The 26,827-nt window shown below is 40.1% G+C and overlaps 1 protein-coding gene across 15 annotated transcripts in view; it reads left to right on the top strand.

Annotated features, from left to right (window-relative positions):
- Positions 1-26,827, top strand: part of LOC134354103 (activating transcription factor 7-interacting protein 1-like) — a 154,098-nt gene that overhangs the window by 33,280 nt on the left and 93,991 nt on the right. For 7 of the 15 annotated variants that reach the window (XM_063062876.1, XM_063062877.1, XM_063062872.1 and 4 more), the window contains exon 2: positions 5,682-5,730. The exons of 7 other annotated variants lie outside the window; for them this stretch is intronic. The gene's annotated coding sequence lies outside the window, so the exon portion shown is untranslated. Of the gene's footprint in view, positions 1-5,681; positions 5,731-9,121; positions 9,142-26,827 lie in introns of those variants that run through there. One more of the 15 variants, XM_063062879.1, reaches the window with a different exon arrangement.

Genomic DNA, 26,827 nt, shown 5'->3' with positions numbered 1-26,827 from the left:
TGTGGGGAAACATAATTGGCTTTTAGCTTGTACAGTGCTATGTTTGTGATGTCTGTTGTCCTTGTATTCACTCCCACTTCCAATTTTTGTATTAAATTGCCATACATCAGAATTGGGCTTAATGATATTACTTTATCACTGGTTTCTGCAGCTCTGACTATTTCAGGGAAGAAGTTATCTTGACTGAGGCAACAGCGTGAGCCATTAAAAGAAAGTCAGAGCAGAAAGAGTTATGTTTTGTCCATTCCTTTCTATGGTTAATTACGATTACAGAGCAGACATTGGGATGATCTCAAAGGTGATTCATATTGGGTTAACTGAAAGTTTTACAGACGGAGGTTGATGGTCTTTGCAAAAGGATATTATGCACATAAGAAGGTAAGTGAGGTAGAAGTAAGCCACGTGCAGTAAACTTTGTAATAATCTCAAATGACCAACCTCTGTTATTAGATTAGATTATGAGGACACTCAGTCCTCGTTTATTGTCATTTAGAAATGCATGCATTAAAAAAATGATACAATGTTCCTCCAAAATGATATCACAAGAAACACAGGACAAACCAAGACTAAAACTGACAAAACCGCATAATTATAACATATAGTTACAACAGTGCAAAGCAATACCATAATTTGATAAAGAGCAGACCATAGGCACAGTAAAAAAAAAGTCTCAAAGTCCCGATAGCCTCATCATCTCACACAGACGATAGAAGGGAGAAACTCCCTACCATGAACCTCCAAGCGCAGCAAACTTGCCAATGCAGCACCATTGGAAGCACCCAACCGCAGCGGACTCTGAGTCCGTCCGAAAACTTCGAGCCTCCGACCAGCCCTTCGACACCGAGCACCATCCTCTGCCGAGCACTTTGACCCCGCCCCAGCCGCTGAGCAACAAGCAAAGCCAAGGACTCGGGGCCTTCTGCTCCAGAGATTTCGGCCCACACAGTAGCAGCAGCAGCGAAGCAGGCATTTCAGAAGTTTCACCAGATGTTCCTGCGTGCTCTCACGTGCATCTCCATCAAATCAGGATTGTGCGCGGCACCCTACTTGACAAATAACAGACATCACCACCAGAGTGGCCACTGCAAACTGCATTGTGCTGCTATCTCCTCCTCTCCTTTATGTAGGATTTTGAAGAACTCTCCAAATATAATTTATTGATTTACAAAACTTATCACTTGCGGTACAGTTGAGAATCTGGTTAAAACAGATTTTTAGAAGTTGAAGTTCTAAATTCAGTACTGAGTGATTCTGCATTGTCAGATGTGATGTCTTAAGAATGAGACGATCTGATTACACGCCTTCAGAACAGTTTTAAAAAATCCCCTCACCTTCTTTCAAGAACAAGTGGGTTCATTATCTCTGGCCAATGTGCTCTAATCAGTTAATATAACTTGATTACCACTTATCACAGTGCTGTTTGTAAGAGCATGTGGTATGTGTGTGGAAAAACAGCTACTGTATTTCATGTACTACCTTTAAAGTGATCTATATTAAATGTAAAGTACATTGCAATATCTTGATGTTGAGAATGGCATTTCCCTTTTTGTGGAGTGTTGACAATATTGGCATTAAAGAAATTCTTCAATACTCTCACATTTATCAGTGGCGCGTGGCCAAGTGGTTAAGGCATTCGTCTAGTGATTTGAAGGTCGCTAGTTCTAGCCTTGGCTGAGGCAGCGTGTGTGTCCTTGAGCAAGGCACTTAACCACACATTGCTCTGCAACGACACTGATGCCAAGCTGTATGGGTCCTAATGTCCTTCCCTTGGACAACATCGGTGGCGTGGAGAGGGGAGACTTGCAGCATGGGCAACTGCTGGTCTTCCATACAACCTTGCCTAGGCCTGTGTCCTGGAAACCTTTCAAGGCGCCAATCCATGGTCTCATGAGACTAACAGATGCCAATATATTAGTTGAAACACCACAGCCTTACATTATCCTGGTAGATGTTTGACATTGCCTGGTAATTTGGTTTATGGTGATAAAAATGTTCATTATATTTTATGCAAACCAACCAAAATTTTGACTCCTGTTGTCTTATACCTTGAGCTCAGTTACAAAAATGTCTTTACTATTAAAAGTGTATATTCTTGTGCTTCAAAACATGCCTGTGTCTGCCCAAGTGGTCATGTTTTCTCAGTGCTGTAAAACTCAAGTCTTCAACATATATTCCTTTTTTTTAAAAGCCAGATTTGTTTAACTTGGTGAGTTGTTTCCCTAACATCTGCTAAAGAGTGCAGCATCCATTATGAAGGAGCCCCACTATTCAGATCACGCTGCTGCTACCAGGAAGGTGCAGGAGTCTCAGGACTCGCGCAACGAGGTTCAGGAACAGTTATTACCTCTCAACCATCAGGCTCTTGAACCAGAGTGCATAACTTCACTCAGCCCATCTCTGAACTGTTCCCACAACATATGGAGTCACTTTCAAGGACTCTCCATCTGATGTTCTCGATATTTATTATTACAGTTTTTCTTTTGTATTTGTAGTTTGTTGTCTTTTGGACATTGTTTGCTAATCCTTTTGGGTGCAGTCTGTTGTTGATTTTTTGTTTTCTTGGATTTACTAAGTATGTCCACTAGAAAATGAATCTTAGGGTTATATATGGTGACATATATGTACTCTAATAATAAATTTACTTTGAACTCTTGAGCATTCCCTATTTAATCAGCTAAAGCATTGTATAAAACAAATTCTCCTGTCAATTTGTGTATATTCCTCCCAACCTTTAGTAAGGATTCTGTCTTTGGGTGAGAGGAAATTATTAACCCCAGACCAGAACAAAATAATTGAAACCAGGATGGTGTTATGGACAGGATAGATAGAGCATTCATAAGAAACATTGATTTATTACTTCTATTTATATAGATTTTCGGTAACTTTAGAACTTTTTTCAAGTTACATCAGTGAAGTACTCTATAACAGTTACCATTGTTATGGAAGGAAATAATGGCAACCACCTTGCCCTGTGTTCTGAATGGCCAGGCAAGTTTTTATTACTAATGGAGTTGGCTGAGGGCTTTGTTGTTCAACTTGGGAATGTTGTGTCAGCAAATCAGGATGGTGGAATTGGGAGAAGGTTCTAGAAAATGGCACGCGGAGAGGTTTTCGTGACGGACACTGGCATGCGTCGAGGTTTTTTTTGGCGGGAGCTGGGAGAAGACAGAAGAGAAGATGGCTGAGGATGCTATCCCTGTCGCACAAGGTGCTTTGTGCAGATGAATGGCTTCAAGGAGGAGGGACCAATACTCCCGTTTGTTCGAGATGGATTTTAAGTGACATTCGGAATGTGGTGTGTGCTTTCATGCAGTCCGAGGGTCCAGTGCATGAATTAAAAACAACTTCAAGATGAGCTCCAACTTCTGTGCAAATTTAACTGTTTTTAATTATGATGAGCCCTTTCTGTCTGAATTTTTCTTTAATAACTGTTAACATTCATAAATATAATTTATAGTTGTATGTAGTTTTTTCTTGCTGATGGGTGATTGCATGGGGGCAGTAAATTGCACAGTATTCATACAGACGGGGGTTCGGGTGGGCAAGACACCCCAACCTCACAGGCTTGGCGAGATCCAAGTCTTGGTGACCCTAGATGTACAGAGTCAGAGAAATACCACTGAGTCAGGTGACTGTTAGCGAGCGGCTAATGAGCAGCCCAGTATAAAGGGGGTTTCACAAATTTCTATAGATGTACCACGGGGAGCGTTCTGACTGGATGCATCACAGCTTGCTGTAGAGGCTCCAATGCACAGAGTTGCAGGGTTTTGTAGACTCAGCCAGCTCCATCGCTGGCACAACCTACCGAACATTGAAGACATCTTCATTAGGCAGTGCCTCAAGAAGCCAGCATCCATCATTTAAAAACCCTCAGCAGACCGGTCATTCTCTAATCTCATTACTAGGAGGTACAGGAGACAATTCAGAAACAGCTTCTTTATCTCTGCTTCAGATTTCTCAAAGGTCCATGAACACCATCTTGTGCCTTTTTTTTGCACTATTTCAAGATTCCAGATTGTTTAGTCATTTCCTTTACACAAGTGTAAGGAGAACAAAATAATTGTTACTCTAGATCCGGTGCAGCACAGAAAAAACAGAAAAATAGATAAATGCAGAAAATAAATAAATAGATAAGATTGTGTGTGTGTGTGTGTGTGTGTGTGTGTGTGTGTGTGTGTGTATATATGTATATATGTGTGTGTGTGTATGTATATATATGTATATATATGTATAGTATGGCCATAAAGTGACTCTAGGCTGTACATAAGGTGACTGAAAGGAAGTAATAAAGTAGTGGTGGAGTTAGTGGGTGGAGGTGTTGATCAGTTGTGCTGCTTGGGGAAAGTAACTATTTATTTACTTATTGAGATACAGCATCGAGTAGGCCCTTCCACCCTTCGAGCTGTGCCTTTTGAGTCTGGTGGCCCTGGCATTGATGCTACATGGCCTCTTACCTGATGGGAGTGGGACAAACAGTCTATGAGCAGGGTGGGTGGGATCCTTCATGGGTAATCTGTAGTAATTTTGTGTCTTTGCACTGTCCTGCTGCCACAAAACAAATTTCACATCATAGGAGAGTGATGGTGATTGACAAATGATTGACTAATTGGATCTGGTTCTAGCTGTACACGCTGTCCAGTTTTGATTCTCTTTCTGTTGACTAATTGCTGGGGTATATATTCAAACATTAAAGTTTTACTCAAGGCTAAGTAGTCACTGTTCCTTTAAGTTGGCCTTATTGGTTCATATTGAAAGCTGTTGAACCACAACTGTTTTCTAAGATGCCCATGATAGAAAAATGGTGACCATATGGAAACATACAGGAGACAATTAGTTAACAATTAGCAGTTTAATAAAAACACTAGGCTTTTTTTTGTTTTCTTAACTTTAAAGCAAGTTATATTTATTCTACTTCTACCATGTGATTAAATACACACCTGAAACCTCTGCATAGGGTATTTTGACCATTGCACACTTCAGTAAAATAGAAGTAAGGTTCAATAAAATCAAACCCAAACCTTCATTCTTATTGATGTGATAAATACTTAAATTAATTCTGATATTTGTAACAGTTGTAATTGATTATTTTTTGTAGTCCAAGTTTTAAATAATCCTCTAGTCTAAAATACTACTTACTAAAAAATGTTTGAAAGTGAGCTACATAATAAGTTAATTTGACTATGAGGGATATCCTGAAGCACCAAAAGCTTATTGAAAATTCTTGACAATAGAAAGGGCAAAATGGTTGCTAGTAATTTGAAGTTTTCCCCTTTATTAGCCATTATCCAGTATTGAACAAAACAATTTGAAATGCCACATTTAATAAACTTGAAAATAAAAACTGAGCAAGTGAGGAGAGAAGCAGATTTAACATTTCAATATCTGAAACTTTTACTCTTTCTGCACATGCTACCTCACTTGAGTATTTTCAGTATTTTCTGTTTTTATTTCAAACTTTTAGCATCTGCTGCATTTTGCTTTTTTAAAAATATTTTGGAAACCTTAAATTATTTAGTGAAGTTTGATATTAACCACCCCGTAATAATGGTTACTGGGTTGAAAGAAATTCATAAAGTACGTACTCTGAATGCACTGCTATGTTAATAAGACATGTCTTGTAAAAATGTTGCTCATTAAATGCTATTTGCAAGATTCTAAGATTATTTTCCAATTTCTTTCAGGAGGGACCAAAGTGAAACACTGAATGGTCTGCTTGAAATAAATCAAAAGGTATGGTTGCTGTTTGATATTAAGTTAACAAGCTAAATTTGCTGTAGCAATTGAATCTCAATCAAGAAGTTAAGCTTGTCACATTTTTCTCCCACTCCACTGTGACACAAAGGAAGCTTCACAAATTATGCAGACAATTGTCTTATGATTGAAGGTGATACTGTTGCATATATTCTGCTTGGGTGTATGGAATTTTGTTTTCTTCCCTGTCTATAGTTTAATATGGTTCCAGGATACCTGCACCAATTTGATATTACACTCCATTGACCATGATTTGTATGAACCCAGACATGATGAACATCATTTTGGAGCCTCTTTCTGTTCTCTCTTAACAAGTTTACAGCATGAGTCACGTGGCCTGATTTAGGAGTAGCAATCTTAGGTAACATTCCTTTTGTGTTTTGCAAAATTGAGGTCAAAATTGCGAGAAAGCACCACTCAGATGAAAATTGAATTCTTGAGTTGTGTTTATTTGTAGAGTAATGTACAGACATTGTGTTCAATCATGTGGACTGTTCACTGTAATAAATGTTAACATCGTACAGTATTAGGACAACCAATGTTTAATTGTACAACAACTGCACTTCTCTCTCGATTTTGATCTCATAATTTAATGTCATCTTGATGTATTGCAGTATCGGTATAAGCAGTGTTGTGAAGAATCCTACAGAAACTTTTATTAGATAATTTTGATGTACTGAATTGAAATGGAAGTATTGGGTGAGATGTTGAGATTCATTCCCTCTATTTTGTTTCATTTCCAAATTCCATGTATTCCATGACATTTAAAAGGATTCCTTGCCAAATTGATAACAAATGTTCAGATCATTAATTAAGATCCGATGGAAGTAATTGCAAAATAATTTAAACTCATTTAATGAACCAAATTTAAAATGCATTTCCTGATTGGGTGCATGTGGTTAATGGGCAGTACATTAGTAATAGAAGGAATGAATGCATTTTTTTAAAAAAACTTCCTTTTCTTGGCACCACTGTGTGTTGTGCTATATTTAATAAGCTTTGCATCATGATGCAATAAATCTCTGAATCCACCAGTGCGATACTTTTTTAAAAATCTTGGTTCTGGTCTTTCATGAAAGCGGCTTGCCAGCTTGATGCATGGAATACCCAATGCATGCATATACTTCAGATTATAACTATATCTCATCTTTAAAATCCAGTTTCTGGACGCTGTTACGCGCACAAATATAAAGCAAAATCAATGATTTCTTGTGTTTAATTCCTGATATTTTCTGACTTCATATGATTTTTGCTGAAGTTCATCTCTGTAGATTTGAACACTGGAGAAAAACAATAGTTACACCAATTAACTGTGAACTAAATCTGTTTTGGTAAGATTCTCTTTAAACACTGACTCGATTCTTGCCTAGATTTTTCCAGGAATATCTGAAAAGGAGAAAGAAAATGTTGATATCAGACAAAGGGAAAGAGGGCACATGATTTTCACTTAAGCACCAAGTTCTATTTTCTTTCTGTGAATTGGTCATTGAGGCCTTGGATGGGATGCTAGTCCAGAGGTTAGGTTGCTTGGCATTCAAAATGAAGTGATCAGTTGGATTCAATATTGGCTTGGCTAAGAGGCCAGAGAGGGTAGTAGATTGTTTCTGACTGGAAGCCAGTGACAAAAGTAGTACCCTGCAGGGATTAGTGCTGGATCTGTTATTGTTTACCATCTATGTTAATGATTCAAATGGTAATATGGTAAATTGGATTGGCAAATTTGCAGATGCCACCAAGATTGGGGGTGTAGTAGACAATGAGTACGTCTATCAAAACAAGCAGGATCTGTACCAGTTGGGAAAATTGACTGAAAGATGGCAGAATTTAATACAGGCAAGTGTGAGGTGTTGCACTTTGGAGTGACGAACAACAGTAAGACTTCCACAGTGAATTGGTGGGGTACTGAGGTGTGTGTTAGAACAAAGGGACACAGATCCATAATTCCTTGAAAATGAGGCAAAATTTGGGGTATGTGCATTTCTAGTCACCCACCTAGAGGAAAAGATATCAATAAGCTTGAAAGAGTGCAGAGAAGTTTTACAATGATGTTGCTGAGATTTGAGGACATGAGTAATAGGGAAATATTGAATAAGTTAGTACTTTATTCCTAGAATGAGGGGAGATCTTATAGAGGAATACAAAATCGATAAGAGTGAATGCAAGAAGGCTTCTTCATTTCAGGGTGGGTGTGTGTAGAACTAGAGGTCATGAGTTTGGGGTGAAAGGTGAAATATTTAAGGAAAACCGGAGGGGGAACTTCTTCACTCAAAGGGTGATGCTAGTGTGGAATGAGCTGCAAGTAGAAGTGGTAGATGCAGGTGTAATCTTAACATTTAAGAGATATTTGGAAAGGTACATGGATGAGATGGGTATGAAGGGCTACAGATAAATAAAACCAGACCGCCACTGGTTTGATAAGGCTGAAGGGTTGTTTCTGTGCTGTAGTGCTCTGTAACTCTTAGTGTGGATTAATTTTGCTGCTGAAAATGTGGCCTGCCTTCACTTAGTCTGGTTAGCAAAAGTAGCAAACACACCAGACACTTAAACTTCTGCTGCAAATTGCACACCAAATTAATTTATTCAGTCACTTCACCAGTACATCATACAGTACACCTACCTTGATTATGAGAAGATGACCATTACAAAGATTTCAAGGCAGCCTGCTGCTGAAAGTCTGGCACAGGAAAATCATGCTTACACATTCAATTCAAGAAAAGTTGTGGCAAACTTATTTCAACTAGAACTTGGTGTTTTGTATTAGTTGCCAATAACTCTGTTTTGGCGTAGATAGACAACAAGTCTTAAAGCCCTTTATCTTGAAGAACTAAATCATTAAATACAAGTGTTGGAAGTGCACAGCAAGTCAGGCAGCATTTGTGGAGAAAGAAGTAGAATGCTGTAAGATCATTAACTTGAAATATTAACTCTGTTTTTCTCTCCACAGATGCTGCAAGACCTGAGTATTTCCGGTCTTTTCTGCTTTTATTTGAGATTCATCTGCAGAATTTGCTCTTGGGACTAAACCATCCTTTGTCTCACCTTGTTCCTGAGCTCTCTTCACAGCTGTGTTTCTCATTTAATTGTATTATTTCTGACCTTGTAGAGATCTCCACAAAATACTTGGGATTTTTAAAAAGTGTTTCCGACTTCTTTATTAGGTTTGTGCAGGATATCTCAGTTTGTTTCAATTCTCCGGTCTCAGGTCAGGCGGATAGAAGATGATCCAATATAAATATTAGCTCGCCTACAAAAATTGATCCTCAGCATTTTGAATACACACAGATAATTGCAATCTTGCTGTGGAAGGTTCGAGGATGATGTGCTACAGATGAGAAGGTCAAACACATGATCACTACTTGTAAGCTCCAATCTTCTGGACTTCCTGCCCAGGTATTTGGCAGAATTCATCGAAACAATGAACAAACATTACCAAAGATAATACTCCACTTTGGGTTTTCATTTAATGTAGGCTCTAAAGTAAAACAAAGGCAGCAAATAAAATAGTTTTGAATTATTCTGTTGCTCTGGTGAGCACCATGCAGCAGGTAACAGTAAGTCCTTTGGTTTCACCTTGTTTCCTGCTCGTTATAACTCATAATTTAAGCACAGGTGATTATGCAGAATCTGAGTCTTGCAGATCAGGGAAGACCTTTTTGCCTTCTGATTTTTCATTTGTTGGTTTCTTACTTCACCTCAACATTTCTTCTATCATTTCATTTCTCTTGACTTTTTCTGCAAACTAGATTGGGTATTAGAAACATAGAAAACCTACAGCATAATACAGGCGCTTCAGCCCACAATGCTGTGCTGAGCATGTACTTTAGAAATTACCTGGGGTTACACGTAGCCCTCTATTTTTCTAAGTTCCATGTACCTTTCCAGGAGTCTCTTAAAAGACCCTATCGTATCCGCCTCCACCGCCATCACAGGCAGCCTATTCCACGCACTCACCATTCTGTGTAAAAAAAAAACACACACACACACACACACACACACACACACACACACACAAACCACAACAATAACTTACCCCTGCCGTCTCCTGTGTACATACTTCCAAGCACCTTAAAACTGTGCCCTCTCGTTTTAGCCATTTCAGCCCTGGGAAAAAGCCTCTTGATTATCCACAAGATCAATGCCTCTCATCATCCTTATACACCTCTATCAGGTCACCTCTCATCCTCCACCACTCCAAGGAGAAAAGGCCGAGTTCACTCAAACTATTCTCATGAGGTATGCTCCTCGTAAATCTCCTCTGCACCCTTTCTATAGTTTCCACATCCTTCCTGTCGTGAGGTGACCAGAACTGAGTGCAGTACTCCAAGTGAGGTCTGACCAGGTCCCATATAGCTGTAACATTACCTCCCAGCTCTTAAACTCAGTCCCACGGTTGATGAAGGCCAATGCACCGTATGCCACCTTAACCACTGAGTCAACCTGTGCTGCAGCTTTGAGTGTCCTATGGACTCGGGCCCCAAGATCCCTTCGATCCTCCACACTGCCAAGAGTCTTACTGTTGATACTATTTTCTGCCATCATATTTGACCTGCCAAAATAAACCACCTCACACTTACCTGGGTTGAACTCCATCTGTCACTTCTCAGCCCCGTTTTGCATCCTATCGATGTCCCGCTATAACTTCTGACAGCCCTCCACACCCCCAACCTTTGTGTCATCAGCAAATTTACTAACCCATCCCTCCAATTCTTTTTTCAGGTCATTTATAAAAATCACGAAGAGAAGGGGGTCCCAGAACAGATCCCTGAGGCACACCACTCTCTGCCTTCTATGGGCAAGCCAATTTTGGATCCATAAAACAAGGTACCCTTAGATCCCATACCTCCTTACTTTCTCAATAAGCCTTGCATGGGGTACCTTATCAAATTCCTTGCTGAAATCCATATACACTACATCTACTGCTCTACCTTCATCAACGTGTTTAGTCACATCCTCAAAAATTCAGTCAGCCTCGTAAGGCACGACCTGCCTTTGACAAAGCCATGCTGACTATTCCTAATCATATTATGCCTCTCCAAATGTTTATAAATCCTGCCTCTCTGGATCTTCTCCATCAACTTAGCAACCACTGAAGTAAGACTCACTGGTCTATAATTTCCTGGGCTATCTCTACTCCCTTTCTTGAAAAAGGGAACAACATCTGCAACCCTCCAATCCTCCGGAACCTCTCCTGCCCCCATTGATGATGCAAGGATCATTGCCAGAGGCTCAGCAATCTCTTCCCTTGCCTCCCACAGTAGCCTAGGGTACATCTCATCTGATCCAGAAGACTTATCCAACTTGATGCTTTCCAAAAGCTCCTGCACATCCTCTTTCTTCATGTCTATATACTGAAAGCTTTTCAACCCTACAGTCACCAAGATCCTTTTCCGTAGTGAATACTGAAGCAAAGTACTCATTCAGTACCTCTGCTATTTCCTCCAGTTCCGTACACATTTTTCCACTCACACTTGATTGGTCCTATTCTCTCATGTCTTATCGTCTTGCTCTTCACATACTTGTAGAATGCCTTGGGGTTTTCTTCAATCCTGCTTGCCAAGACCTTCTCATAGTCCATACTGGCTCTTCTAATTTCATTCATAAGCTCTTCCCTGCTAGCCTTATCTTCTAGATCTCTATCACTTCCTAGTTTTTTTGAACCTTTTGTAAGCTTTTCTTTACTTTACTAGCTTTTCAACAGCCTTTGTACACCACGGTTCCTGTACCCTACCATCCTTTCCTTGTCTCATTGGAACATACCTATGTAGAACGCCACTCAAATATCCCTTGAACATTTGCCACATTTCTGTTGTACATTTCCCTGAGAACATCTATTCCCAATTTATGCTTCCAAGTTACTGCCTGATAGCCTCATATTTCCCCTTACTCCAATTAACCGTTTTCCTAACTTGTCTGTTCCTATCCCTCTCCAATGCTATGGTAAAGGAGATAGAATTGTGATCATTATCTCCAAAATGCTCTTCCACTGAGAGACCTGACACCTGACCAGGTTCACTTCCCAATACCAGATCAAGTACAGCTTCTCCTCTTGTAGGCTTATCTACATATTGTGTCAAGAAACCTTCCTGAATACACCTAACAAACTCCACCCCATCTAAACCTCTTGCTCTAGGGAGATGCCAATCAATATTTAGGAAATTAAAATCTTCCACCACGAGGACTCTTATTATACCTTTTCAGAATCTGTCTCCCTATCTGCTCCTCGATGTCTCTGTTACTATTGGGTGGTCTATATTAAAAAAAAACACCCAGTAGAGATATTGACCCTTTCCTGTTTCTGACTTCCATCCACTTAGACTCATAGACAATCCCTCCGTGACTTCCTCCTTTTCTGCAGCAGTGACACTATCTCTGATCAGCAGTGCCACGCCCCCACCTCTTTTGTCTCCTTCACTGTCCTTTCTGAAACATCTAAAGCCTGGCACTCGAAGTAACCATTCCTGCCCCTGAGCCATCCAAGTCTCTGTAATGGCCACAACGTCATAGCTCCAAGTACTGATCCATGCTGTAAGCTCATGCACTTTGTTCATGATGCTTCTTGCGTTAAAGTAGATACATCTCAAACCATCGGTCTGAGCGTATCCCTTCTCTATCACCTGCCTATCCTCCCTGTCGGACTGTCTCCAAGCTTTCTCTATTTGTGAGCCAACCGCCCCTTCCTCCATCTCTTCAGTTCCCACCCCCCGCCCCCAGCAATACTAGTTTAAACTCTCCCCAATAGCCATAGCAAACCTTCTTAGGGTAGCCTTAGGTTATTCTCATGACAAAGATACTGTCTTAACACTTTACATGATGTCCTTAATTATTTCAAACTTCAAAGTAAATTTATTATCAAGGTACGAAAATGTCACTATATCTAACCCTGAGATTCTTGCGGGCATTCACAGTAAATGCAAAAAAACACAATAGAATCAATGAAAGACCGCACCCAACAGGACAGAAAACAATTAATCTGCAAAACACAACAGATTGCACAAATACAAAAGGAAAAATAAGTAGCAATAAATAAGTAATAAATATCGAGAACATGAAATGAAGAGTCCTTGAAAATGAGTCCGTAGGTTGTGGGAACATTTCAGTGTTGAGGTGAGTGAAGTTATCCCCTCTGGTTCCGGAGCCTGATGGTTGAGGGATAATAATTGTTCTTGAATCTGGTGGGTCTTGCTTCTGTACCTTCCTGGATGGTGGGGGTCCTTGATGGATGTTGTTCTCCTGCGACAGCACTCAATGTGCTCAATTTTTCCTTCTTAATATTGTTTGATACTGATTACTGTATGAGGTAAAGAAAAACACATGGTCACAGACTACTTATTGAAGCCCCAAAATACATATTGCTTGGATTCGTAAGCAATAGGCAGAATAATATTGATGAAATTACTTTTGTTTCAATGACTTCCATCTTTGCTCAGAACAATGTATTGTGGCCAGTTGATCAAATGCTAACCAGAATTGATGGAAGTTGTAGAAAGTCATCACTGGTATCAAAATCCCCTCCTCCACGATCTCCATCAGCACTGGTGCACCACAGGGCTGTGTGCTTAGTCCCCTGCTCTACTCACTTAACACCTATGACTGGCAAAGTACAGCTTCAACACCATATTCAAGTTTGCTGATGACACCACTGTTGTGGGCTGAATCAAAAGTGATGAATCAGCATGCAGGAGAGAGATTGAAATTTTGGCTGAGTGGTGTCATAACAGCCTCTCACTCAACATCAACAGTTCAAGGAACTGATTATAGACTGAAAGGAGAGGGAAAGCAGAGGTCCAAGAGCCAGTCCTTATTGGATGATCAGAGGTAGAGAGGTTAGCAACTTAAAATACCTGGGTGTTACTATTTTAGAGGACCTGCAGGATGCAAGCACGTAAGTACAATTGCAGAGAAAGCACTGGAGTCTGCAGAGATTCAACATGACATCTAAAACTTTTATAAATGTGTAGTGGAGAGTATATTGACTGGCTGTATCATGGCCTGGTGTGAAAACACCAATGCCTTTCAATGAAAAATCCTACAAAAGGGAGTGGATTTGACCTAGTACATCATGCATAAAGCCCTCCTAACCATTGAGCACATCTACATGAGACGCTATTGCAAGAAAGCAGCATCCATCATCAGAGATCCCCGCCACCTAGGTCATGCTTTCTTCTCGCTGCTGCCATTAGGTAGAAGATACAAGTCCTCAGGACTATCACCACCAGGTTCAACAACAGTGACTACCCCTCAACCATCAGGCTCTTGAATAAAAGGGGATAATGACACTCACTAGTCCATCAGTGAAATGTTCCTACAACCAATGATCTCACTTTAAGGACTCTTATCTCATCTCATGTTCTCGTTATTCATTGCTATTTGTTTATATTTGCAGTTGTTGTTTTGTGCACTCTGGTTGATCTTTCATTGATCCTGTTACAGTTACGTTTTTATAGATTTGCTGAGTATGCCAACAGGCAAATGAACCTTAGGTTTTATATGGTGACATATATGTACTTTGATAATAAAATTTACTTTGAACTTAGCTTTGATCATCATACTCACATAGATTTCATTTTTTGTTATTTAATGCACTTAGGAAATTATTGTTGAAGCTCTTTTTGCTCCTTGCCTATCATATCTGCCCAAATCTTTTTGATAATGTGCTTTGTTAGCTGTTCTGCTGTGGTAGTTGGGAAAGCCTTATTACAAAGCATTAAAGTGCAGACCAGGATTATTGAGGAGAGTTTCTTTTACTGTTTTACCTTCTCTTGGAAAGCCAGTAAAGCTGGATAGATTATAGGTGTATGGGATCTGACATCCTCTACTTAACTGAAATGGCATTATCCTGTAACCAGATGCAGGCATCTATTTGGGCACCATGGTAAAGTCGCGGTTAGAGCAATGCTATTACAGCTCGGCATGTCAGAGTTCACTTCCAACGTCTTCGGTGTTGAATCTCTGTGACTACCCTGGAAATATGTGGGTTTTCTCCAAGTCCTCTGGTTTTCTCCCACAGTTTAAAGACACACTTATTAGAAGGTTAATTGGTCAACTGTTAATAGGGTTAAATCGGGGCTTACTGGGTGGTACAGCCTATTCTGCACTGTCTCTAAATAAATAACATCTTCTAGGGAGAAAACTGTGTCATTGCAGCCAGCACACAAAAGTAATGTTTCTGGTAGAATATCACCAAGTTTTAAGATAATTATAGTATTCTACTGTCATTTCACTTGAGTTTCAATAACACAACTCAAAGTTCAAATTTATTATTCAAGTAGATGTACCTTATACAACATTAAGATTCATTTGCTTGGCAGGCATCCACACAGGAAAACAAAGAAATACAATAGGATTCACAAAAAAAAACACATAACAAAGACTGACAAACATGTGCAAAAGAGAACAAATCGTGCAAATAATAAAAGAAAGTAAACAAATAACTCGTATGATCTTCAGAATCGCTGAAAGTTAGTCCACAGGTTGCGGAGTCAATTCAGCGCTGAAGAGAATGAAACTGTTGTGGGAGGCTGATGACTGCAGGGTAACAACTGCTGAACCTGGTGGCGTGGGACCCATGACTCCTGCACCTTCTGCCTATTGGTAGTAGTGAGAAGAGAGGAAGATGGGTCAAACACGGGCAAATGGGACAGACAAGCTAATGGGGGGACCTTGGCTGGCACAGTAGTGAGGCTGAGGTTAGGGTTTGCCATGGAAGAGACAGTTTTCCATGCTCCGACCAGCTCTTCCACTCTCCCTTCCAGAAAAGGCTGACCATCGTCTGCTTCAAGGTCCCATAAGTGCAATTCTGGAGTCATGTTCACGGAGTCCTTCAGGAGATCGTGAAATTGTTAATTTGTTTAGATGATTCAAAAGTACATTTCTTGTTGGGCAATTGCAGTGATTGTAGTTCAAAATAAGTTTATCTCATTTTGTGAGCTGCCCACAAAACGTTGCTGTATGTTGCTAGTGCCATTTGAAAGGCCCTTACGGTTGAGTATCACTATAGCAGTTGCAATAGTCTCTTAAACTGGATTTGGGTGGGGATGATGAATGGAAACATGGATTGGTTGTATTTTGTTTTCAAGTGTTTATTATACCATGATTTGAATGCAATTATTGGATATTTGGTGCAGAGTTCTTCGATAAATTTTAAAAGATCAAATAAAGTTATAAGTGCTTCTCTTTTTGTAGAACCTGAACTTTTGCACTAAGGATGACCCTAAATGGACAGGTTTCCTTCTGGTTTGTTTTGAAGCTCGATTTTTGCTTGTACAAACAGATTAGTAATTGACAGTTTTATTTTGAAGTAAACTTATCAGTTTACATATTCAGGTTAAAATGAGGCAGGGAGACAAAATTTCACAAAATTAGTTTGTAATGAAGAAGTTATTACAGTATTACTATGCATTAAATGTCTGATGACCTTCACTTAATTTTGACTCTTGATTTATTAGATAATTGTAAGATACATTAATGTGCTTCACTTGAATGCTAATTGGTTGAATGTTCAGCAAATTTGAATATGTATAATAATTCAGTGACCAGTTGACTGCATTTTTTTGCTCATTCTATAGTTTTTGAATATTGACCATTTTGAGCAAGTTAATGACTTCATATCATAACTTTCATTATGGAATGCACAAAAACAATTAAAGATACTGTAAGGAGAATACAGTTCATTTCTAAAATCCAGTCTAATAAGGAAATGGTTTTAATGTAGATACCTTTTAAAAATTTTTGAATACTAATGCATCTTTAGGGTCAACTGTTTTAAACAGTTGTCGGAGGGGAGTAGACAATAAAATAAAAGCGTTTTCAGTGACTGAATTTTAAAAGATATGCTGTGTGATATTAGTTTAACGTAGAGGGTTTAACAAATGGTTGTAATGATTGAGAGACTTTGGGAAGCAGAGTGCTTACCTATTCTTTTCCTCCCTGATGAGAGACTAATCATACAAAAGGCATTTGGCAATGTTGGAGAAAGTGAAGCTCTTTATATATAGATTTTAAATATTCCTTGAGCTGACTATCAAAACCAGTTGATTTTCACCAAGATCCAAATTGAGTTATTCCTTGTGCTTTCTTCTAAAACAATTTAGTGCCAAAATGTATCCAGTTTCAGTAAATACTGGTTACATTTTTAGATTAGATTCAACTTTATTGTCATTGTGCCGAGTACAGATACAAAGCCAATGAAATGCAATTAGCATCTAACCAGAAATGCAAAGAATAGTGTTATTTACAAAATAACTGTGAATAAAAAGTAAGTGCTACAGCACACAAATATGAAAGTACTGAGACAGTACAATATGGGTGCAATACTGCTTAGCACTGTGATGTGAGGTTCAGCAGGGTCACAGCCTCAGGGAAGAAGCTCTTCCTGTGCCTGCTGGTGTGGGAGCGGAGGTTCCTGTAGCGCCTACCGGATGGGAGGAGAGTAAAAAGTCCATGGTTAGGGTGAGATGCATCCCTGATAATGCTTTTTGCCTTGCCCAGGCAGCGTTTATGGCAGATGTTGTCAACGGTGGGCAATTGGGTGCCAATAATCTGCTGGGTAGTTTTCACCACATGCTGGAGTGCTTTGCAGTCTGATACAGAACAATTGCTACACCACACTGAGATGCAGTTGGTGAGTATGCTCTCAATAGTACAGCGGTAAAAGTCCGTCAGTATCCTGGGACAGAGGTGAGCTTTCTTGATGCTCCACAGGAAATAAAGGCGCTGTTGCACCTTTTTGATCAGGATGGAGGAGTTCAGGGACCACGTGAGATCCTCAGAAATGTGGACACCAAGGAATTTGAAGCTTGATGCATGCTCCACTACAGCTCCGTTGATGTAGATGGGGACGTGAGTGTGACTCCTGGCATGCCTGAAGTCCACAATGATCTCCTTGGTCTTCTGGCTGTTAAGGGCCAGGTTGTTGTTGGCACACCATGCGGCCAGGTGCTGGACCTCATCCGTTTTGAAAGTAACAGGAACACCAAGTTGCCAAACTTCCCTTAGCTTTAGAAGGGAATAAGTGAGGAGTTAAGAATGTTTGATTGCTTGCATTCTGGGCTCTGTAGCAGAATTATTGTCATCTTGCACATTACTTCAAGGATAGCTTGCTTCCTTTCCGAATGCTGATTTTTCTTTTGAGATGGCTGATGAGTCTTGTGTGGGATCTGCAGGACAGGAGCTGCTTGATGTGAAGAATGGTAGTGGCGATGGTGTGCTCCTTTATTGTTCTGTGGGTATGTGGCCAAGTGGTTAAGGCATTGGACTAGCAACCTGAAAGTCATGAGTTCGAGCTCCAGCTGAGGCAATGTGTTGTGTCCTTGAGCACGGCACTTAATCACAGTGCTCTGTGACGACACTGGTGCCAAGCTGTATGGGTCCTAATGCCCTTCCCTTGGACAACATCGGTGTCATGGAGAGGGGAGACTTGCAGCATGGGCAACTGCCGGTCTTCCATACAACCTTGCCCAGGAAGACTTTCCAGGCGCAGATCCATGGTCTCGCAAGACTAACAGATGCTTTGGATAAAGAGACTCTAGATTCAGGTTTCAAGGAGGGAGGAGATGATGGCGGCGCAATACAGCGCGCGCACGGCCGTTCCGAATTGATATCGATATGTGTTGACTAAGGGGCCGTGCACAATCTGGATTTGATGGAGACAGCTGTGAGAAGCGCAGAGGAACATCTGGAGTAACTTCTGAAATGCCTGCTTCACTGCTACTGCTACTGTGCGATTGAGAATCTCCGGAGACGAAGGCCCCAAATCCTCAGCTTTGCATATTGCCTGTTGCCGGGGCCGGGGTCGAAGAGGTGGGTCGGAGGCTCAGAGTTTTTCGGACGGACTCTGAGTTGGACTGTGGTCGGGTGCTTCTAGTATGCTGCACCGGCAAGTTGGCGGTGCTGGAGGTTTACCGTCTGCGTGAGATGATGGGACTTTCAAGAGACTTTGAGACTTTTACTGTGCCATGGTCTGTTCTCATCAAATTATGGTATTGCTTTGCACTGTTGTAACTATATGTTATAATTATGTGGTTTTTGTTAGTTTTTAAGTCAGTTTGTCATGTGTTTTCGTGATATCATTCTGGAAAAACATTTTATCATTTCTTAATGCATGCGTTACTAAATGACAATAAAAAGAGACTGCGTGTCCTCATAATCATAATAATCTCCTCCATTTTGATTGGTGTGGGCTGAGGATTTCGACAAGTCATTCAGGATGCTGTATTTTCCAAGGAAGCTCTGAATATTCTGGAAGCATCTTCTTTTGGTTTCTGATATTTTTATTGCTACATTAAGGCTCAGTGGCATGCCTGGTTAGAAAGTCTAACGAAGACACTGCAAATCATGTGACCCTCTCATAAATGATGTCTGAGTATAATTAGAATCTCAGTATGAGGATGTTGTACTGAGAAAGGCCTGAAATTAGTTAATCTACACTGCAAATGGATTTGGAAGTATTTCTCTTGTGTGTTTGGATGCCCATGTTTCTGAAGTGTAGGAACAACTTGATGCCAGACTGAGGTAAACTGCCACCACTTTCTTAGGCACGCAGACAAGTGGTGAATTTCATCTACACTTTCACTTGAGAGATGAGCCCCAGAATACGGAAAGTGATCCATATATTTTCTCCTGTTGGTGAGGTCTGACATTGGAAGATAAGAAGACCTTTAGATTTATGGATGCAAGTTATGGCATTGCGACGAGAAAGCTTGAGAAACGCGTTACAGTGACGATGGCTTTGTTTGACCTTGCTCAGCACTGAGTGAATACATTAATTAGAATCAAGGTTGAATGATTTAACAACAACCACCTCGCGCTCAACGTCAGCAAGACCAAGGAATTAATTGTGGACAACGCAAACAACAGGAATTCTGCAGATGCTGGAAATTCGAGCAACACACATCAAAGTTGCTGGTGAACGCAGCAGGCCAAGCAGCATCTATAGGAAGAGGCGCAGTCGACGTTTCAGGCCGAGACCCTTCGTCAGGACCTGATGTGTGTTGCTGCAATTAATTGTGGATATCAGTAAGGGGCAGCTGGGAGAACACACATCACCCTCCCAATTGAGGGATCAGCAGTGGAAAGAATAAGCAGCAGCATCATCTCAGACGATCTATCTTGGACTTGTTTTACTGGTTACAGTTTAAAAACAAAACACATTTAATCTTGGTTGATGGATTTTTAAAAAAGTTTTCCAATCTACTTAATTTAAAAAGTCTGTGCTAAATATTCTAATATGATACAAAATGCACCAGTAAGCAGATCAACAACACTACCAATGTGTACAGTTCTGAAATGAGGTTGTGAAGATTCATTTGAAATGCATGAAAATTACAGCTCGGTGGATGCATTCTTTATTCTGCTGAATTTTAAGCAATATGACCATTTTTGAAAGGAAAGTTTGAGTTATAATTAATTGCATGTATTTATTGTAGATTTAATTTGGTTGAAATACTAACCTAATCAAAATTGAAACTCAATAGAATTGTTCTTGGTGTGCAGCAAATAATAGTGTGAAATATCTATTTTTTTTTACACCATAAACATGAATAAGCAGCACTGATTTGAAGAGATCGATGTCCCTAGTGTATACAGTGCAAACAATGCAAAGTTTTGTATTCTTAATGGGTAATTTTGTACTTGGGAGAAACTTCATGAATTGGCTTCATCGAATTAGTGAAGCTGCAGAGCACAACTGTATGGATTTATGTGTTGGATTTATTTTGAATTTCATTTGCAGGCTGGATCTTGCTGCAGTGTAGAAGTAATGCAAGGATTTGGGTACACAAAGGAGAACTATAAGAAAGAAGCACATGGTTATGCACCTAGCTGCAAATCCTTTTACTGCACAAGGTTGATTTCCATTGCACATGATATGCTTCCATTTACTTTACAGCCAAGTTATTTTTCCCATAAGCTTTGTCCTTCAGGTCCAAGGTCAATTCCTCTGTACAGTTTTTAAATGGCGCTCAATAAATGGCACATGCTCAAAAGATATTGAATGTAGTTGTACTGTATTGCAAATAAGAAGCAGTGATTTTCAAAAACACAGATTATGTGAAATCCTTGGATGAATCTCTCCAAATTTGTTTGATTACCCTCCCATACTCCCCATGAATATTTAGTTTCTGGTTTGCAATTGTAGAGCAGGCTTTCAGTTCATATGATACTGGTTTGTACACTGTTAAAATGGCGGCGGGGGGGGGGGGGCGAATCCCTTAAAAACCTAAACCTTTTGTACTGAAGACCAATTGATATTTTGATGAATTAGTTTGAGTTGAAGGATTTATTCTTGGTGGTGGATACTGAACTTTATTACTCTACCAAGACTTTGTGGTATGCTTCTCTGAGAAGAGTGACGGCTTATGTAGTTGTGAAGAATTCAGGCAGCACGGTGCTGCCTAGATAATTTTAACTATGCTTCCCAAAAGCAGTCACCACTGCTACCAAGAAAAGCACGAACAATAGGTACAGGGAACTCACTCACATCAATGATTCAGCTTCATTTATTTATCACATCTACATCAAAGCCTACAGTGAAATACAAGCACATCCTAAGGAGGCAGCCTGCAAGTGTTGCCAAATATTCAAGCGTCAACGTAGAATGTCCGCAGTGCTCAACAGAACAGCTGAAGCAACAAAGCAACAACAGAACAAGCCTCTTTCCTCCCTCCCATATAGACAGCCCTCAACCCCGGAACAGGCCTCTGGTTCTCCAGCAAGCTCACAGACAATGGGCCTCCAGCTTCCCCAGTGGACCACCATGCTGACAGGGAAATTTATTACCCAGCTTCCTCCATTCTGGATCATCTTCTTTAACTGCATGTGAGATGTGTTGTCACGAAAGAGTTGTGGCGATTGAGGAAGGCAGTTCAGCACTGGCTCTGTTGCAGTTAGCAGTAGGCAGTAATGATTTTGGTGATGCCCAGAATCTTCAAGTAAATAAATAAACTACTAAGTTCATTTGGAAGAAGATGGTATCAAACCAAGCAGCCAAAGTATTGATAAGCAACACACATAAAATGCTGGAGGAATTCTGCATCTATGGAAATGAATAAAGTCGACGTTTCAGGCCAGGATGCTTCGGAGCTGGAAAGGAAAAGGGAAAGAGGATAGCTAGAAAATTACTAATCTAATAAAGCACTTGAAATTCAGTAATGTGTCTGAGTGTCTTCAATTATGTTCAGTTTCTATTTTCCTATAGTTAATGAGAAAGAATGGTTTTTTATTCTCTTCAAGAATTGAGAAACATGAAGTTTAAGGACTTGTGTCTACTCAGTTGCACTACAGTACATCTTTTTTTTCTTGTTTCTGTGAATAATTAATTCTCGCACACTTGTCCAGCATCACTTCCTTGGCTTCTCATCTGGTTACCAGTTCGCAAGCCCAATTACACATTTGGCTTGTATCCTGGCACCTGGCTTCTGACTTTCACTTGTTGGGCTTTTCATTAAACCAAAACTCAGATGAACCAATGAAGGTCTGGCCTTACATACACCTAGCTGAGGTCCATTGTCTGCTCTGAACCAATGTTTTATATATGGATATTACTGAGATGCTTGAGTGGAATAGGCCAGCACCCTTGGCCACACCTACAACCTCCACAGAACTTTGCCACCAACAACTTCCCAAAGGGAGTGAAGTGAATCTTTAGAACCAATGGGAAAAACTGTTCAGCTTGTGGTGGATTCACTCAATGTACTTATGGCTGAGCTGAATTATGTGTCTCTGCAAACTCTGTAATTGTGTTCCAAGACATGGTCAAACTTGTTCATTGAAGCATTTGAGAGGATGTCCATATACTCAACATCTCCAAGACCAAGGTTTCTTACCAGGCAGTGCTGCTATACTAGACTGCCCTCTTACAGTAAAGGTTCAACAATGGGTGGGGGGGGGGTGGGAAATAGACCACTTTGCATATTGCAGTAGCCAACTGTAGGTAAGTGTTAGTGTCACTGATAGAATTCTCCACTCTTCATTGTATCAGCTTGTCAGGGAAAGAGGAATTTGAAGATGAAGACTGTGGACCCATGAGCACAAGACTCTGGTCCACTGAGCAATTGTGATATCTGCCTTCCTATAAGTTTATGAAATCTGAACTACCTACAACAGGTACTTGAAAAATAGAACCAGTGCTGGTAATGCAAAATTTCCAAATTGCGGATGTGAAACGCTCTGAGCTTCTTCTCCTCAGGCCAGAGTCCCAACAAAAAAAGGCCTTTGTAATTTTGTCACATTGAGTCAACTGCATCTTTCTCTTAATCCCATGCTTTCTCATTGGGAGCAGATTACCTAGTGGCCAGTGGGAAAAAAAGAGTTCAAGGATATGCTTAACGCTTCCTTGAAGTATATGAATTTCTAGGAACTTCTGGTCCTGAACATTTAAATTAGAGAAAGTAGCTTTACGAAGTGAATGAAAACTTCTAGATCATGAACTGGAATGTAGAAAGAGTTGTGCAAGCAATGGAAAATACACCTTCACTCAGTCCATCTGGAAGGGTCGACGATTCTCACATTGGTGTAAATTGGCAGCCTCAGAACTCACAACTGGAGAGGAAGTAAGGCATCCTCGAGCCTGAAGGACTATTGAAGAATTCATTGTGGATCATAATTTAGCAAGGCTAAAGTAGTATAACAATGTGATTTTTTTTTTGTCAGCTTGATTTTACTGCTTTCAGGTGCAAAAGCTTTGATAATTGAGCTTTTTTTCTCAGCCTTAAATTTATCATGAATAGTAACAATTTGCATTTATATATTGATGCATCAAATAACTGTATATTGTAAAAGAAACTTCTTTTAAACTGCTGGATTCAAATAAGTTCTTTAAAATCAGCTTTTTTCCCCCCATCCTCATTACCTGCAAACCTGCCGCACTGAAAATCTCTGCAATTAAAACACATAACATTTTTGTTTAGGGGTTGTGGATGTCATTTGTAAGTCTAGTACTTAATGCTCAGTGGTGAGCCACCTTTTAAAAATGATTATATTAGCTTTATTTGTCACGTGTACATCAAAACATAGTTAAATGCATTGCTTGCGTCAATGACCTACACAGTCTGAGGATGTGTTGGGGGCGGCCTTCAAGTGCATACAGCCCAGTCAATCATGAGTAAAGACCTCCCCATGATTGAGCGCATCTACACAGAGTGTTGTAACAGGGAAGCATCATCAAGGAGCCCCAGGGCTTAACCACCAAGTTCAGGAACAGTTATTACGCCTCAACCATCAGGCTCCTGAACCAGAAGGGATAATTTCATTCAACTTCACATGTCCCATCACTGAACTGTTTCCACAACCATGGACTCACTTTCAAGAATTCTTCATCTCGTTCTTGATATTTCTATTTTTTTTTCCCTTTTGTATTTGCACAGTTTTGTTGTTTTTTGCACACTAGATGTCCACTTGTTAGTGCAGTCTTCCATTGATTCTATTATAGTTATTTGATCTGTTGAGTAGGCCCACAAAAAATGAATTATTGTCTTATATATGATGAGATATATGTACTTTGATAATAAGTTTACTTTGGGCAAGTGTCATGAACCTTCTGGCACCAACATAGCATGTCCACAACTTGTTAACCCTAAGGCGTACGTCTTTGGAATGCAGGAGGAAACCGAAGGAAAGCCATGCAGTCATGGGAAGAACATACAAACTCCTTATAGTCAATGGCAGGAAATGGACTCCGATCGCTGCTGTTGTAAAGTGCCACTGTACCAACCAGATAGTACAGTCTCTCAAGATAAAGCAGAAAATGTGGGAAGCATTTTGCAGAGGAGGGAGCATCTAGAAAAATAGAAGCCAAGTTTGTTTCTCTTCCCAAGGGGAGCAACCTGGCCTGTTGACTATTTCCAGTATTTTCTTTTTTTTAATATATATATATATATCAGATTTATAGCCTTTGCAATTTTTAAATTTTCTGTTACTCCTGAAGTGGTCCATGTAAGTTCTGTCACAAAAGATTACCAGGTTTACGGAGGAAAAGTTTCAGGGACGTATTCAAAGCCACCTTGAAAAGCAATACAGCCACTCATGACAACCTCTGGCATATATATTCAGAATGCCATTGAGAGCCGAGTGGCAATGCACTGGGAGCACACAGAAGCCTTGCATGAACGATGGAGGGAATATACAAGTTCGCAAACTGACCACAAAGCTGTCCAGTTAAGTGTCTCCTGCCCCATCTTGGCAAAGTTTCCTTCATTGGCGTCGTCAGCAACCTCAGAGCCACCATGGCCATAATAGAAGCAAGTGGTCCTTGATTGAGAGGAATTGTGCAAGAAGAATGCAAGGTGAAACTAGGTGCATTTTCTCTTGATGTTGGAACTTAGCATCCATTGCTGGGAATAGTCACACACGCAACCCAGATCTGGTGTACAAGCCACAATTTCTAAATTGTCTATGACACACTTGGTGCTATTGCAGCAGGATACGAGTAGACTGCATGTGGTACCTGAAGTTTAATGCAAAGAGATGTGTGCTGATGCATTTTTCTGGGGAGAATGAAGAAAGCCAAAATAGAATAATATGCAGAGGCAGAGACCAGAGGGAATGTGTGCATGCGCTATTGAAAGTGGTTAATAATGGGTGCACCTTTCTGGGTTTCGTCATTGTTCAGCATAAAAGCAACCATGCTTGAAACTTTCACAAAGTACTAGTCTATTTGCTGTACTGTATGCAGTTGGGTCACTTCATAGGAATCATGTGAAGGCTCAGGAAAGGATCCAGAGGAAACAATTACAGAGAAATATTAGAGAGGCTGAAGCTGTTTTCTTTGGAGGAAAAAAGAGATGGTATGTAAAATAGAAGGGGCTGGAAGGAGTGAATAGTGGGAGGCTATTTTTATTGGTGGAGTGGTTGAGGACTAGAGGTCACAGGGTTTTTTTTGAAAAAAAAGGAAGTGAATTAAGAGTAACATGAGGAAAAACTTAACGCAAAGCATGATTGGCACCTGGAATGTGCTGCCCTCATACATAGTGGAGGTAGGTCCTATTGAGACCTTCAGGAAAATCAGTAAAAGGTTATAAAGATTAGCTTTGTTTGTCACAAGTATGTCAAAACATATTGTGAAATGCTTCTTTTGCATCAATAGCCAACACAGTCGGAGGATGTGCTGGGGAAGTCTACAAGAGTCGCCGTGCTTCTGGCACCAACCTAGTATGCCTATAACTTATTGACCCTAACCTGTATGTCTTTGGAATGTGGGAGAAAACCAGAGCACCCAGAGGAAGAATTTGCAAAGCTATGGAAAAATGGATGGCAGTGTTGAAGGGAGAAGAGGGGTGGAAACAATGAATTGGTTTGGTGGAGAGTCAGTAGACGCAGTGGAAGTAAATGGATATGTTCGATGCTGTAACTATTCTGTTATATATATGCTCTGATGTTATTTCTACATGCCTTTCTACACTTCTCGTTGATCCAGTGTCGATTCCGGGTTTCGCGGTAATGGAAGTGTGAGGGATATGCTAGGGCATGAGATTACAGTTTGTGACAGCATACGTTTCTGCTGATGTTGATTAAATGCTGTGTTTCTTGGATACCTTGGTTTGAGCTGCCAATTATGTTCAGATTCTATTTTAACTCAATTTTCGGAAGGATGTCCTTGATGTAGATGAATCATTGTCAATCAGCTATTTGCTTTTCATGAAGTGCCACATAATTTAAGAACTGGGTGTCCTCCATTTGATTGCAAGATGTGCAGCAGGAAAATGATTTTTATCTTGCACAACCATAAATGTTTTAAGAGAAATGAACCCAAAACTATACTCTATTAATCTTGGTTACTGAAATTTCTTTCACTTATTTCTTCCCTGCATTCATGCTCCGCCTTCCTTCTTTTCTCGTGCATTTTTATTTGGCTACTAGACCATCCTTGTGGACAGGTATTGCTATAGGCCTTTTGAAGCCTGTTTCCTCATATACAGTGGATTTCAGTTAATTGGGACACATCGGGACCAGTACTTTTGGTCCAACTAAGCAGCTGACCCAGTTAGCTGAAGTTTCAGGAGAATAGTTAAAAAGACAAATTACCTTTTAACTGAGTAACAAATTTTGCATTTAAATAAAGTACAGGACATGCTATAAAACTGCG

This window comes from Mobula hypostoma, chromosome 11 (genome assembly GCF_963921235.1).
Source record: "Mobula hypostoma chromosome 11, sMobHyp1.1, whole genome shotgun sequence".
Taxonomy (NCBI): domain Eukaryota; kingdom Metazoa; phylum Chordata; class Chondrichthyes; order Myliobatiformes; family Myliobatidae; genus Mobula; species Mobula hypostoma.
This window is presented reverse-complemented; position numbering and strand designations above follow the sequence as displayed.